The 13,665-nt window shown below is 46.2% G+C and overlaps 1 protein-coding gene across 1 annotated transcript in view; it reads left to right on the top strand.

The window, feature by feature from the left end:
• The window catches only part of LOC144755671 (chromodomain-helicase-DNA-binding protein 8-like), a 1,307,007-nt gene that overhangs the window by 107,049 nt on the left and 1,186,293 nt on the right, over positions 1–13,665 (top strand).

Genomic DNA, 13,665 nt, shown 5'->3' with positions numbered 1-13,665 from the left:
CCTGCAGAACTCCTTTTATGTTGGTAGAGAAACAGTTTTTTGGTGCTACATCTGGCAGATCCAGTAGTACAATAATTCATTATGAGCTCTGTTCCAACAAGCCCTCTTAAGCCACATGTTTGAGAAGGTCTTATTGCTGACTTCTACTCTAAACCTGAATTCGTTTTTGATATGCTGGTTTTAAAACAGTTATGAATAATTGTAGGAAGCTGGCTCTGTATATACTATACCAAAGTGAGGAATAGTGTGCACAGAGTCCAGTGAAACCCCAAAGGTAGGCAGAGGTAAATTTAGATAGCACCACACTATTTGTGGTAGTGCAGTAAGGCAGTTTCAGAGGACAGTGTTAAGCATTTGTTGTGCACACTCAGTCAGCAAATGAATTCACGACTGAACTTCAGACCAATTGTTTTTGTATAAAAATATTCTTCTAGAACCAAGCAAGCATGGCACAGGTAAGCAATACCTACTTTACAGTAGTAATGCAGTTTGTAAACAGTTTGAATTGTAATTGTATATGCACTTTGTTTTGACTTACATTATGGTTGCAGAGAAATACAATACTTTGTAAATACAGTACTGGGACTTGAATAGGCTTTTCACTAAAATAACAGGTACGTTACTTTTTAGATTACTTTTCTTACTCAGAGTAGTATACCTGGATACTACTCTGGGGCATGTCCTGTAAACATGTAAGTAAAATCGTTTTTGTTAAATAGAACAATTTTAAAGAATTTCTTTAGGTTTTCCAACTCCACACTTAGAAACTTTTCACAGAAAATTAGTCAAAAGTTTTCCTATAGAGGTAAATAGTGTTATCAGTTTTAAGGTAAGTACTAGGTTGTGGGAGTTGGTGTTCTGGGGTTAGACTCGGGGGTTCCCCAGGGTCAAGGATGCACTCTGGTAACACCCTCAGGGGCACTAGCGCGGTTGGGTGCAGAGTGCTGTGGCCCCATGTTATCCAGTGGGGGAAGGGGGCCTCTGGTTGGTGGCTGCTGACGAGCAGGCTACAAGGTTGTGGGAGCCAAGCTCCTGGTGTTAGGCTCAGGGCAAAAGGGGATCCTGTTTAGCACAAAAAGTGCACCTGGAGCGGTGCAGGGGTGACTGAGTGCAGGGTGCTGTTCTGGCGTCGGGTGCTCTGTTTTCAATGGGGATTTTCGGTTTTGGTTTTCAGCTGCAGGCTCGGACCAGGATGACTTCCGGGAGGAACCAACAGCTGGGCTGGTTAGTTCGAGGGCTCGGGGACGTAGGTGCACCTCAGGTTCTTTTTTTCCAGGGCGGCTGGATGCAGGGGTGTCTTTTGAGGTTGGATTTCACCTTACTGGGCAACTCGCGGTTGTGGGTGTCTCGGTGCAGAGGATGCAGGTGGCGTCAGGGAGTCCTGGAGGGGTCAACCCACTGTGGAAGCGGACTCTGGAGCGCTGGGGGACCTCGCTGGGACTGGTGGGCCACTCTAACTCGGGCTGTAGGCGACTGGTGCAGTGGTGGTTCCAGGTGTCTGGTTTCTTTTTCCTCAGCAGTCTTTTAGTTTTTTCTTCTGGACAGAGCTGCAGTTCACAGGAGATCCGGTTTTTGTTGAAGGCAGTCAGTCCTCCCAGGGGTTCTGTAGGTCACTGGCTGCAGGACAATACTATTTTTTGCGCAGGATCTCTAGAAACTGCAGACTGGCCGGTAGGGCTGGGGCCAAGTCAGTTGTACTCTGTGATCTCCTCTGCTGGGTGTCTTTCGTCCTTTTTTATGTCTCGTACCTAGTGTTGCAGCGCGCATGCGCTGCTTGCTCTGCGAGGCCTATTGTAGTAGGGTAGGTTTTAGAACTGGAGTTGAATCCCCGCCCATCTTTTTTAATGCATTAAACATGTAACCCAAAAACATCACCAGACCTGGGTACAACGTGGGAATGAAAGGGTATTGGTCCGTGACTTCTTTTGAAGCAAAATAAATTCAGAATTATCTAGGGTGTGTTGCATACATATTCAACACTGGCATTTAATATCATGTGGGAAGACACTATGTTCCAAGAATATATTTAACAATATACAATGAATGTAAAACAGGAGCGCCAGAACAGTTATAATCAAATTAGGTCTGTTTATTCTATATATTTAGAATCCAAATCACAATTAAGTATTTGATATAAGGATGAAAAAAAGGGAAAGAAGCGGGATTGGGCGTGCTCGTGATAGGTAAGTGCAAGTGACGGTGACTTGTTAGAGGAATACACAATTCAAATATTTTCAAGAACAAACTAGTAAATAAGACCAGTACAACGAGACCTGTCCAGTAAGAAACATTTTTACAATACTTTTTATATACAATTTTTATTCAACAATGCGACATCGGAAATTGAGCTGGGGGAAGCGGTACAGTCCTCGTGTGGGAGTAGAGCGTCGACGTTTCGACTCGACTAACGCAATGAGGGTGATTTGGACCTCAGCTGCGAGTCTTCAGGACAGGGTAAGGCAACTTAATCCTTGTGCCGCAATGGCATCACAGGTGTGTTGAGCATTGAAACTGGGCCGGTAATATGACCTGGTTGAGGTAGCTTCCGCTAAGAGGCCAGTCTTTTGAAGTCGTCTATAAACCCTTTTGAAGTCCTCTATAAAGCCCTGCAGTAGGGCATCCAAATAATTTGTACAACCCGAATCAATCGGGAATCTAAATTGAAGGGAGGGCGCAGCTCGTGCTGCCTCGCAGTTGTCGTGCTGCATTATCGTTTATGGTAAACGCTGGCTTCTCATTGAAAATGAGGCTTCTTTGTTACTGTCCTGTCTCCTTTAGGGACCGCCCATCCAGACTGGATCGTTTACTTGCTACTTTACATTGGGTTTTTTTTTTCTGGTAGATTAGCACTATTTTTAAAATGGACACTGATGGGGACAATAGCAGCTGCAGCGCTATGTGCTCAAAATTGTATACTTTTTATTACTTTAGCGACACTAATGTTATTATTACCGCTAGGGACACTGCGCTCACTTTATTTATATTTAGCATTTATTTTGAGCGCAACGTCCACTTCAGGGACACCGCACCATTGGTTTTTTTTTGTACTCTAACACCGCGTTCGGTCTGTTTATATATGTTTTTAACTTTAACATTGATCGCATCACCGGCTTCAAGGACACTGCGCACAGTGTTAAAGAAAAAAAAAAGAAACCGAGCACGGTGTCCTTGAAGCAGCGCCACACTCTGTTTTAAACTTGATAATTTGCAATGCAATTCGACCTATTGCATTGCAAATGCTTGTTTACAAGAAAGTGTTGACTTACTTATGGAAGCTCTGGCCTGGGGAGTAGGGAGGTGTAGTGCTTAGGCACATTATCTTAGTACAGTAAGACATTTTAATTCCTTACTAGCAGTGTCTTATAAAATTCTGTCCTTTGTTTGTGGTTAGGACGTACATGGTTGTGCGTGATAGCCAAATATATATCACGTCAATTAGAAGGCTAGTGCACAGATGCGGTGTCTTGATGCGGGTAAACACTGAAGTGTGTGAGAATGGAGAGCGTCTCGAGGAAATTAAGTCCTGTGCAGTTAGGATGTACACTAACATCATGTGGAAGCAAAATAAACTTCCCGTAAATATGGTGGCTAGCGTATAAATGTGGTGTTCTTGCACGATAACGTATTGAGGTTTAAAACAATGTTCCGTCCCATGTAGTTAGGACCTGCATTATGGTGTGTGGCAGTAAGATATACTTTGCGTAGTGAAGCACTTAGCGCAATGCGAGACAGCGTCTCTCCATGTTGGTAACTCACTTATTGTTTTATAAGCCCGTATAGAGCACTCTAATTCCGTAATTCGTTTCAGATAGGAGGTGTGTACGATCGTATTTAGAACAAGCATTTGCAATGCAATGGGTCTTGCATTTTTGAGAGTTTGAGCTATTGGCATTGTAAATGACTGCTTTTAATTTATCGGTTTTAAAAAGCAGCACATAAATGAAAGACTTTGTCATTTACAATGCCAATAGCTGAAACCCTTGCAAATGCGAGACCTATTGAACTCTAAATGCTTGTTCTAGTTAGTTGGCAGGAATCTGCCTTCTTGGTTCAGGGCTGCCCACTAAATACTCTATTTAGGGGGAGTTTTAGGGGTCTCTGACCTTAGTGTGACTACACCCTGGGTGTGCTCACCCCACATGGGGGAGGAAGCACAATCCCTGATCCTGATTGGGGAGTGTCTGCCACCTGCATGATGGTGGGCACTGAAGAGCGGGCTTCACCTTGCCTCCCCCACCTGCGGGGTGGAGTTGGCAGAGGTGGGCACACCTTCTGGGCTGGCTAGTTTTTCTGCCCGTCTTCCCGCCGAAAAGGAGGGGAAAGAGAAAGGGGGCCTGCTCCTGATAGCAGGAGAGGCTGGGGGTCGCATTAAAAAAGGCTGCCAGGTCTTTGAAACTCCCCTGCCACAGATGACTCTTCCTGGCCTGGGGGAATTCCAGAAACATGTCCCGTGGTTGCAGGCTGGTGTGTACCAGTCAGGAAACCCACTAGAGGCTGGTCGTTTTTCAGGGGGCATCTCTAAGATGCCCTCTGTGTGCATTTTTCATTAAATCCCACACTGCCATCAGTGTGGGTTTCATGTGCTGAGAAGTTTGTAACAAACTTCCCAGTCTTCAGTGTAGCCATTATGGTGCTGTGGAGTTCGTAATGACAAATTCCCACATACTCGTTTTTCGGCAGCACTGCACTTACATGTCTAAGAATGGACTTAAACATTGTAGTGGTACAGGGATCATGCACCTGTACCCTTACCCTTACCACTGGTATAGAGGGCACCGAGCTAGAGCTCATCTATGACAGGGCAGTGGGTTGTAGGCATGGCACACAGGAATGTGTGCCATGTCGACTCTTCACTTTGTTCTGAACCAAAACACGTAGCCTGCAAAGGCAGTGTGTGTGTGTGTGTGTGTGTGTGTGTGTGTGTGTGTGTAAAGGTACAGGGCCTCTAAGGTTGGCACAATATGTGCTGCAGCCCTTAGAGGTCTCAACTCAAAGTGCATCAGTAGTCTGGCAAAAAAGTGTGGGGCGGGGGGTAACTGCAACAGAAACCCACTTTCCTACAATAAACAAACATTGATTAACATAAGTTATAAAGATTGTGAGTAAATGGGGTGTATTATTGGGTGTGGTTGTAAGACTTCACTGTGTAATACACTGAATAACCCTTTTTGGGCCCTTAGGTTTTGTTTGTCAAACCTTTAGCTCAAACCTGGGTAGCTGGGACTCTGACCAGCAAGGCTTGCGCAAAGGAACAAGTTTAAAGCATTTAAACTGCACCAAAATAACTTAGGAAGAAATCAACAAGACAGCAAAGATATCGGACACAAATCTATAAAAATAGACCATTTAGATACCATAACGAAACGAGCCACCAGAGGGTTTTGGTGTTATAGCATTTGCAAGCTATATACATGGGTTATTTCTCTCAACCATGAACAGGCATTGGCAATTCCATCATATTTGATACTTTAATCAACAAGTTTGGGCTAGTTGGGATGCTGTCTCTTTGAGTCACTCGAGGTGACCAACTCCAGTAGTGAGCCGGTCATAGAACCAGTGAGGTCCTCAGAAATAGTTCCCTCAGCAGGTAAAGTAGTCTTCAGTTCCAGACACTTGTATCCTTAGCAGAACTTTCCTATGGAAATGGTTCTGATACAAGGGATGGAAGATGGTCAAAATATGATGTGGATGTAATGCGGTCGACAGGGGTCTCTCTGCGACTACTCCTCGGTCCACGAAGGGGGTGAAGATGGTCCTGGTCACAGGGTTGATGTCTCACAAAGTCCTCTAGGTGCTGGCAGAAGTCCAGTCGCCACTAGACTACTGGTCACCCAGTGTCAGAGGCCAATCCTTCCTTGGTCGATGACTCATTGTCTGGAGGGATCCAAGATGCACTTCTAGGACACTCCTGGGTACAGGGAACTCTGGTGTAACTTTTTGCCTCGGTTCTTGGTCCCTGGGGATGCCCGGCAGCGGTTGACAGCAGGCTGAAGACTTTTGGATGCCAACTTGCCCCAGCAGGCTTCTAAGCTATTGTGTCCCTGTGCTGTGAACAGGAGTCTGGCTCACTGGCATTTGCCGTCTCTTGGCTGGGCTCTGGAGACAACTTCTCCTTGAATAGGGCACAACCCCTCTCATTTGCTAGTCACCAGGTTCCTCAGGTACAGTCCATGCCGGTGCAGCCTTTCTTTGCTGGCTCTTCTGTGCAGCAGGGCAGTCCTCTTTCCAGTCCAGTCCAAATCTGAGTTTGGGTTGTCAGGGTGCCTTTTTTATGCTCAAATTGCCCTCAGGGAAGGATTGAATTGGTAGCCAATGGGCTACCAGGATACCTCCCACCTAATGACAACTTTCTTCAAAGTGTGGCATTTGGGCATCCTAGGATGCACCATTCTGCCCACTTTCAATATGGCAGGACCACTCTCCAGGTGTGTGGAGCCCAACCCAGAGGTACGGCAACAAAGGGAGCTACACACCCCTGGAAAACCGGTTTGGCAACTAGTTTCCTGTCCTGAGTGCCAGCCTGTCTGAACAATGGAGTAGCCCTTCTTCCAAGTGTTTACCCATTTGTCCTTCAAAAGTGTCTTTTCCCTTGACTCTAGCCTTTTAGGGCAACACCTGTGTGGCTTCTGCAGGTGGGAAGTGACACTTATTTCCAGAGCAGGTCCCTATTGTATCCTTTCCTGGAGGCTGTTAGCACGCCTCTCCTGGAGGGCAGAGAGCGGTCTGTGACATGACCCCGTATGCAACAAGTATGGGCGAAGGAGACTGAAGGCAACAAAGTGGCAACTTTGCTGAAGTCGCACACAGCAACTTGTTACATTAATTTCGATCTGAAAATCAAGTGGGTCTTAAAGTAATAAGTTGTTAGATACCTTGGATGACCCACTTTGATCTCACCCTTCCAGAGTTAGCCTAGCAGAGGGGTCACTCCCCAATTGGGTGACCAAGCTTTTCTGTAGTGAAAAAAGTTTTGCTGCGTGAAGCATTATTCCGCCATCTAGTGGTTCCGTCCGGAATTGTAGTCTTTTTCCTCTTCTTTTTTTTTGTGTGGCCCAGGTGGGCGTCGACCTACTACCATTTGGTGTCCTTTGTGACGTCGACGTGCTCCCACCTTTGGTCGCCATCTTCAGATTCTTTTTTCCACCGTTGGGTCTGGATCGTTGCCGAAGAGCTCCAGAGTTTTGGAAGAGGAATCAAAGAAAATCGAAGCTATTCGACGAAAAATCAAGTTTCAGCTACACCGGACTACAGTTCAGGTAACCGCTCGACCACAGAAGCGAAGACTGCAACACCTGCTTGGCGTTTACACCCAAGACCATCAGAGTAAGGGAGCGGCAGAGAAGACCGAACAACAACATGCAGGGGCAGGGGCCACCTCCATCGCTACGAGACTTGGGCCTCTCCAGTGGAGAAGAGGACAACATTGCCAAAGGACTGGAGGACTGCACGGTCGTCGAGGTTCATAAGAAGACGTCAAAGGAGTTAAGGGAGTTGTCGACCCCTAAACACCCAAGTGACACCCGAAAGGGTGAAGCTAAAGCCCCGAGCGACACTCGTATAAGTGAAGCTAAGTCCTCGAAGGGAGCTCTGCCGCCGAAACACTCGTCAAAAGCAACAGCTACCAGGGAAAGTCAACCGAGCTGATCCTTCGAAAAGGACTCCCAATCCGCAAAATCCCTCGAAAAACCGTCGAAGGTTGCCCTTGAATAGGACCCCTCGGCGCAGAGGAAAGAAGGGCCGGCATCGTTGTCGACTGCATAGAAGAGAAGCGCCCCAACCCTTGACGCCGAACATGCCGCCGAGATGGAGAGGAAGAAGAGGAGGCTTGAGGCCAAAATGGCGAGCATCCTACAGCGGAAAAAGGACTTAGACGAGAAGATGTGCCAATACACCATCCCGCCGAAACCTGCAGTTGAAGTCGAAAGGGACGACGAGGACGCGCAACCGCCGAAAACGCCCGAACCAGTCGTGGAACTGGGAGAAGAAGACTGCTATTTCGAGGGAGAAGGCAACGAACATCTGCAATCCTACCGGGACTCGATGTCCTCTGAGGCACAGGACATGGAATGGCAAGAACTGCACTCCGAATCGCCGGAAGAAGGCGTAGACACTTACTCTTCAGGGCCCTCGCCGCCAGACAACATTGCGATCTACAACATGGTCGTACAAAAGGCTGCACAGACTTATGGAGTGAAAATGGAGGAGGAGAAACCCAAGGCATGTTTCCTCCTGGAAACTCTACTGCCTCAACAGACTATGAGCCAATTCCTGCCCATGCTCCCCAGTGTGCTGGATCAGGGAAGAGAGGCCTTTAAACCCCTTCGCTGCTAGGCCTTTTCCCCTCCTGTGCTAAGGCTTTTTTTGGCGTTTTGGAGTAGTGCGTGCTTAGGCCCTTGTAACTTTTTGACCACATAAGGTATCCATGCCAAATTTGCGTCCTTTTCTTCCAACATCATGTGGATTCTAAAGGCACCCTGGGTTTGTGGATTCCCTTGGAGGGATCCCAGAAATTAACCAAAATATAGTGATTTTTTTTTGTTTTTTTCAGAAAAATGGGAAAAACGGGCTGCAAATGAAAGCCTCTGGGTTTTTCCCTGAAAATGTTATCAAAAAAGGGTTTGTCGGGCTGAAATCTCCATTTTCTCAGCTTTTAGGGAATGACAGTCTTTTGTCAGAGAACCGAAATTTTTCACTCAGTTTTGGCATTTTTCTGGGACATAGCCTATTTTTGCTATTTTTAGAGCTTTCCACCTCCTTCCAGTTAATGGTAGAAATGAGTTTGAAAGCAATAATGGATCCTCGAAAGCTTTACATTTTCGAAAAGTAGACCAAAATTCTGAATTCAGAAAGGGGTCATTTGTCTAAATCCATGAAGGTTTCGTTATAGAAACTAACAGTTAGATATTGGAATAATTGAAAATGTGTTGAAAAAAACAGCCGTTTGTCTCAACGTTTTCACCTATAACTTTTTCTAATTTTGACAGCACTTGGGAAAGCAATATACCGTTACATCCGTTAGACCTTCCTGGTTGTGGGGATATATAGGACTTGTAGTTTCACCAAGAACCCGACGAACCCAGATCCAAAAACTGAGCAGCAACTTGCAATGGTATTTTTTCATTTACTGGGTATAGAGCACTTTGTCTTGGAAAATGTATACATGGAATAATCTGTATGAAAGACACCTATGTATTTCTGAATTGGGTACAAATTATATAGTTCAGAAACAGTATATAATTGCACATTTTCAAAATTGGGAATACTCATACTAGCATGAGAATTATTGGTCATTTTTCAAAAAAAATTTTTTTCACACAATGTCTTTCATTGAATGGGAGAAATGCATGAAAGCTCAATTGGTAATAACAGTTGATTTACAAATCTGAATTACCCCAAGTGTCCCGATAAAAACGGTACCTCACTTGTGTGGGTCGGCCTTGTGCCTGCGACAGGAAACGGCGCAAAATGCAACGTGGTCACACCTAAATTTTGCAGTTACAAATTGACCCTTTTTTGGCAAAGTGCCTACCTGTAGTTTTTGCACCCTAGCTCTGCCGGCACCTAGGGAAACCTAGCAAACCTATACATTTTTGAAAAGTAGACACCCAGGGGAATTCAGGATGGGGTGACTCGACTGCCTACCACCAGGTTTTGTTACCCAGAATCCCTTGCAAAGCTAAGATTTTGACAAAAAAACCACATTTTCCTCACATTTCTGTGGTGGAAAGTTCTGGAATCTGCATGGATCAACAAATTTCCACCCACCCAGCGTTCCCTCAGGTCTCCCGATAAAAACGGTACCTCACTTGTGTGGGTCGGCCTTGTGCCTACGACAGGAAACGGCGCAAAATGCAACGTGGTCGCACCTCAATTTCCCAGTGAAATCTTGCGCTCTTTGGACAAAGAGACTACCTTTTGTTTTTGAGCCCTCGCTCTGCCGACACCTAGGGAAACCTAGCAAACCTATATATTTTTGAAAACTAGACACCCAGGGGAATTCAGGATGGGGTGACTCGTTTGCCTACCCCCAGGTTTTGTTACCCAGAATCCCTTGCAAACCTAAAAATTTGCCAAAAAAAACACATTTTCCTCACATTTCTGTGGTGGAAAGTTCTGGAATCTGTGTGGATCAACAAATTTCCACCCACCCAGTGTGCCCCCAGGTCTCCCGAAAAAAATGGTACCTCACTTGCGTGGGTAGGCATAGTGGCTGCGACATGAAACAGCGCAATACGCAACATGGCTGCACCTCAATTTCCCAGTGAAATCGAGCACGTTTTGGCCAAAAAGACTACCTTTTGTTTTTGCGCCGTAGCTCTGCCAGCACCTAGGGAAACCTAGCAAACCTATACATTTTTGAAAACTAGATACCCAGGGGAATTCAGGATGGGGTGACTCGTCTGCCTACCCCCAGGTTTTTGTTTCCCAGAATCCCTTGCAAACCTAAAAATTTCACATTTTCCGCACATTTCTGTGGTGGAAAGTTCTGGAATCTGCGTGGAACAACAAATTTCTACCCACCCAGCGTTCCCCCAGGTCTCCCGAAAAAAATGGTACCTCACTTGCATGAAACAGCGCAAAACGCAACATGGTCGCACCTCAATTTCCCAGTAAAATCTAGCACGTTTTCGACAAAAAGACTACCTTTTGTTTTTGCGCCGTAGCTCTGCCAGCACCTAGGGAAACCTAGCAAACCTATACATTTTTGAAAACTAGACACCCAGGGGAATTCAGGATGGGGTGACTCGACTGCCTCCCACCAGGTTCTGTTACCCAGAATCCCTTGCAAACCGAAACATTTGACCATAAAAACACATTTACGTCACATTTCTGTGGTGGAAAGTTCTGGAATCTGCGTGGATCCACACAATTCCACCCACCCAGCGTTCCCCTAGGTCTCCTGAAAAAAATGGTACCTCACTTGCGTGGATAGACATAGTGGCTGCAACAGGAAACTGTTCAAATCGTATGGTGGTGAATTTACATTACCCTATTGCAAAACTACCTTGATTTTGGGGGGGGGGCATCTGAGTTTGTGGCCCGGGGCTCGGTGGTATTCTTTTCAAAGTAGCAAACCCAAACAGTTCTGAAAACTAGACACCCGGGGGAGTCCAGGGAGGTATGGCATGCGTGGGTACCCCAATGTTTTCCTACCCAGAACTCCTTGCAAACCTTAAAATTAGGTAATAATAGCACTTTTCCAAACTTTTTGGCGTGGGATCGCCGTGCCGGCAAAAATGCCCTACCACCCAGCGTTCCCCTTGTTCTCCCGAGTAAAAGGATACCTCACTTGTGTGGGTGCCCCAAAGCAGAACACGCCAAAAATGAATTTTGAAAAAAGTAGTATTTAGTAGTATTTAAGTTTTACAAATTAAGCCCCCCCAGCCTGAGTCACATGCCTTGGGCCCACCCACACAAGTGAGGTATCATTTTACTGGGGAGAACAAGGGAAACGCTGGGTGGTAGGACATTTGTGCCGGCAGCGAGATCCCACCCAAAAAAGTACGGAAACGTGGGTTTTTTGACCAAAATTTAAGGTTTGCAGGGGTTTCTGGGTAGGAAAACATTGGGGGACCCACGCATGCCATACCTCCCTGGACTCCCCCGGGTGTCTAGTTCTCAGAACTGTTTGGGTTTGGTAGTTTGCAAAGATGCCCGCCAAGCCCCGGGCCAAAAGCTCAGGTGACCCCCTCAAAAAATAAGATTGTTTGGCTAAAGGAAATTTTTTGGCCTCCACAGTAAGAATTGGGCCTTTTCCTAAAGCAGCCACTATGCCTACCCACGCAAGTGAGGTACCATTTTTATCGGGAGACCTTGGGGAACGCTGGGTGGGAGGTAATTTGTGTGAGCCCAGTGATGCCACGCTTTCCCACACTAAAACGTGTGAAAAAACTGATTTTTTTCCAGCTAAAAATGAGGTTTGCAAGGGATTCTGGGTAAAGGAACGTTGGAGGATCCACGCAAGCCATACCTCCTTGGAAGCCCTCGGGTGTCTACTTTTCAGAAATGTGTGGGTTTGATAGGTTTCCCTAGATGGCTGTCTCGCACGGGGCCAAAAACCCAGGTAACCCCTCTTGCAAAAGCTAGTGGACTTGACATTGTCACCATTGTCAAATTCACCAGCTTTTGCAAGAGGGGTTACCTGGGTTTTTGGCCCTGTGCGAGACAGCCATCTATGGAAACCTACCAAACCCACACATTTCTGAAAAGTAGACACCCGGGGGCTTCCAAGGAGGTATGGCTTGCGTGAATCCTCCAACGTTCCTTTACCCAGAATCCCTTCCAAACCTCATTTTTAGCTGGAAAAAAAACAATTTTTTCACACGTTTTAGTGTGGGAAAGCGTGGCATCACTGCGCCCACACAAATTACCTCCCACCCAGCGTGCCCCCAGGTCTCCCGATAAAAACGGTACCTCACTTGCGTGGGTAGCCATAGTGGCTGCAACAGGAAAAGGTCCAAATCATACGGTCGTGAATTCAAAATACCCTGAAGCAATATAACTTTGATTTGGGGGGGGGGCACCTGAGTTTTTGGCCCGGGGCTGGGTGGTATTCTTTGGAAAGTAGCAAACCCAAACAGTTCTGAAAACTAGACACCCGGGAGAGTCCAGGGAGGTATGGCATGCGTGGGTCCCCCAATGTTTTCCTACCCAGAACTCCTTGCAAACCTTAACATTAGGTAAAAATAGCACTTTTCCAAACTTTTTGGCGTGGGATCGCCGTGCCGGCAAAAATGTCCTACCACCCAGCGTTCCCCTTGTTCTCCCGAGTAAAAGGATACCACACCTTAACAGAGTTACTCAAAAGTAAAACATTCAAGCACGGCTATCTATTCCTCAAAGACACACACATACAGGTTGGATTTGGCCACGAGGGCGAGTGATGGTTCAGTACATAAAATTTTATTAACAAGATATTTCAAAAAAATTAAATGCTCGGTCAATAAATAAATGCATAAAAACCGAACCAGTGACTTGCAACTCGTGAGCTGTAAAGCCACGACAAGGCACCAGCCGTTTTACAGGCCATTCACGCACCTTTCATACCGGATACAAACCAGACCATTGACACCATCCGAATGGAAAAGCAACACATAACAACAATCACAATAAGGGACAAGGTACACCCTACTGCAGAAAGAGAAAAAAAACAATTATTACTGCACACCCATCTAATCCGCAAGCACACACACATACTGGTTGGATTTGGCACGAGGGTGAGTGATGATTCAGTACATACAATTGTATACGCAAGTAATTTCACAAAAATGAAATACACTGCGTATAATTGAATGTATGATAAACTGAACCACTGACTCACAGCTCGTGAGCTGTAAAGCCACGTCAAGACACCAACCTCTTTACAGGCCATTCATACACCTTTCGTACGCGTGACACATACAAAACATTCACACCGCCAGCCGCGGACCCATCACATTTCAACACTCACACCAGCAAACAGCGCCATTCAAGGGCCCATCACTTTCACACGCCCACATTTCTGACACTGCAACTACACAAAATGATGGACTGTGTGGAGTGTCACTCAACTAGCAGTGTGTGTAGTGACCAACAGAAAGTAACTACTCACACACCGCCTGCCGAGCGCCAGTCCACCCACACCACCATCCAAGCACCAGACCATGCACACCGCCAGCCAAACAC

Source organism: Lissotriton helveticus, chromosome 5_1 (assembly GCF_964261635.1).
Source record: "Lissotriton helveticus chromosome 5_1, aLisHel1.1, whole genome shotgun sequence".
Classification (NCBI taxonomy): Eukaryota; Metazoa; Chordata; class Amphibia; order Caudata; family Salamandridae; genus Lissotriton; species Lissotriton helveticus.
Note: the sequence above shows the minus strand (reverse complement) of the source record. Positions and strands in the feature narration are given on the sequence as shown.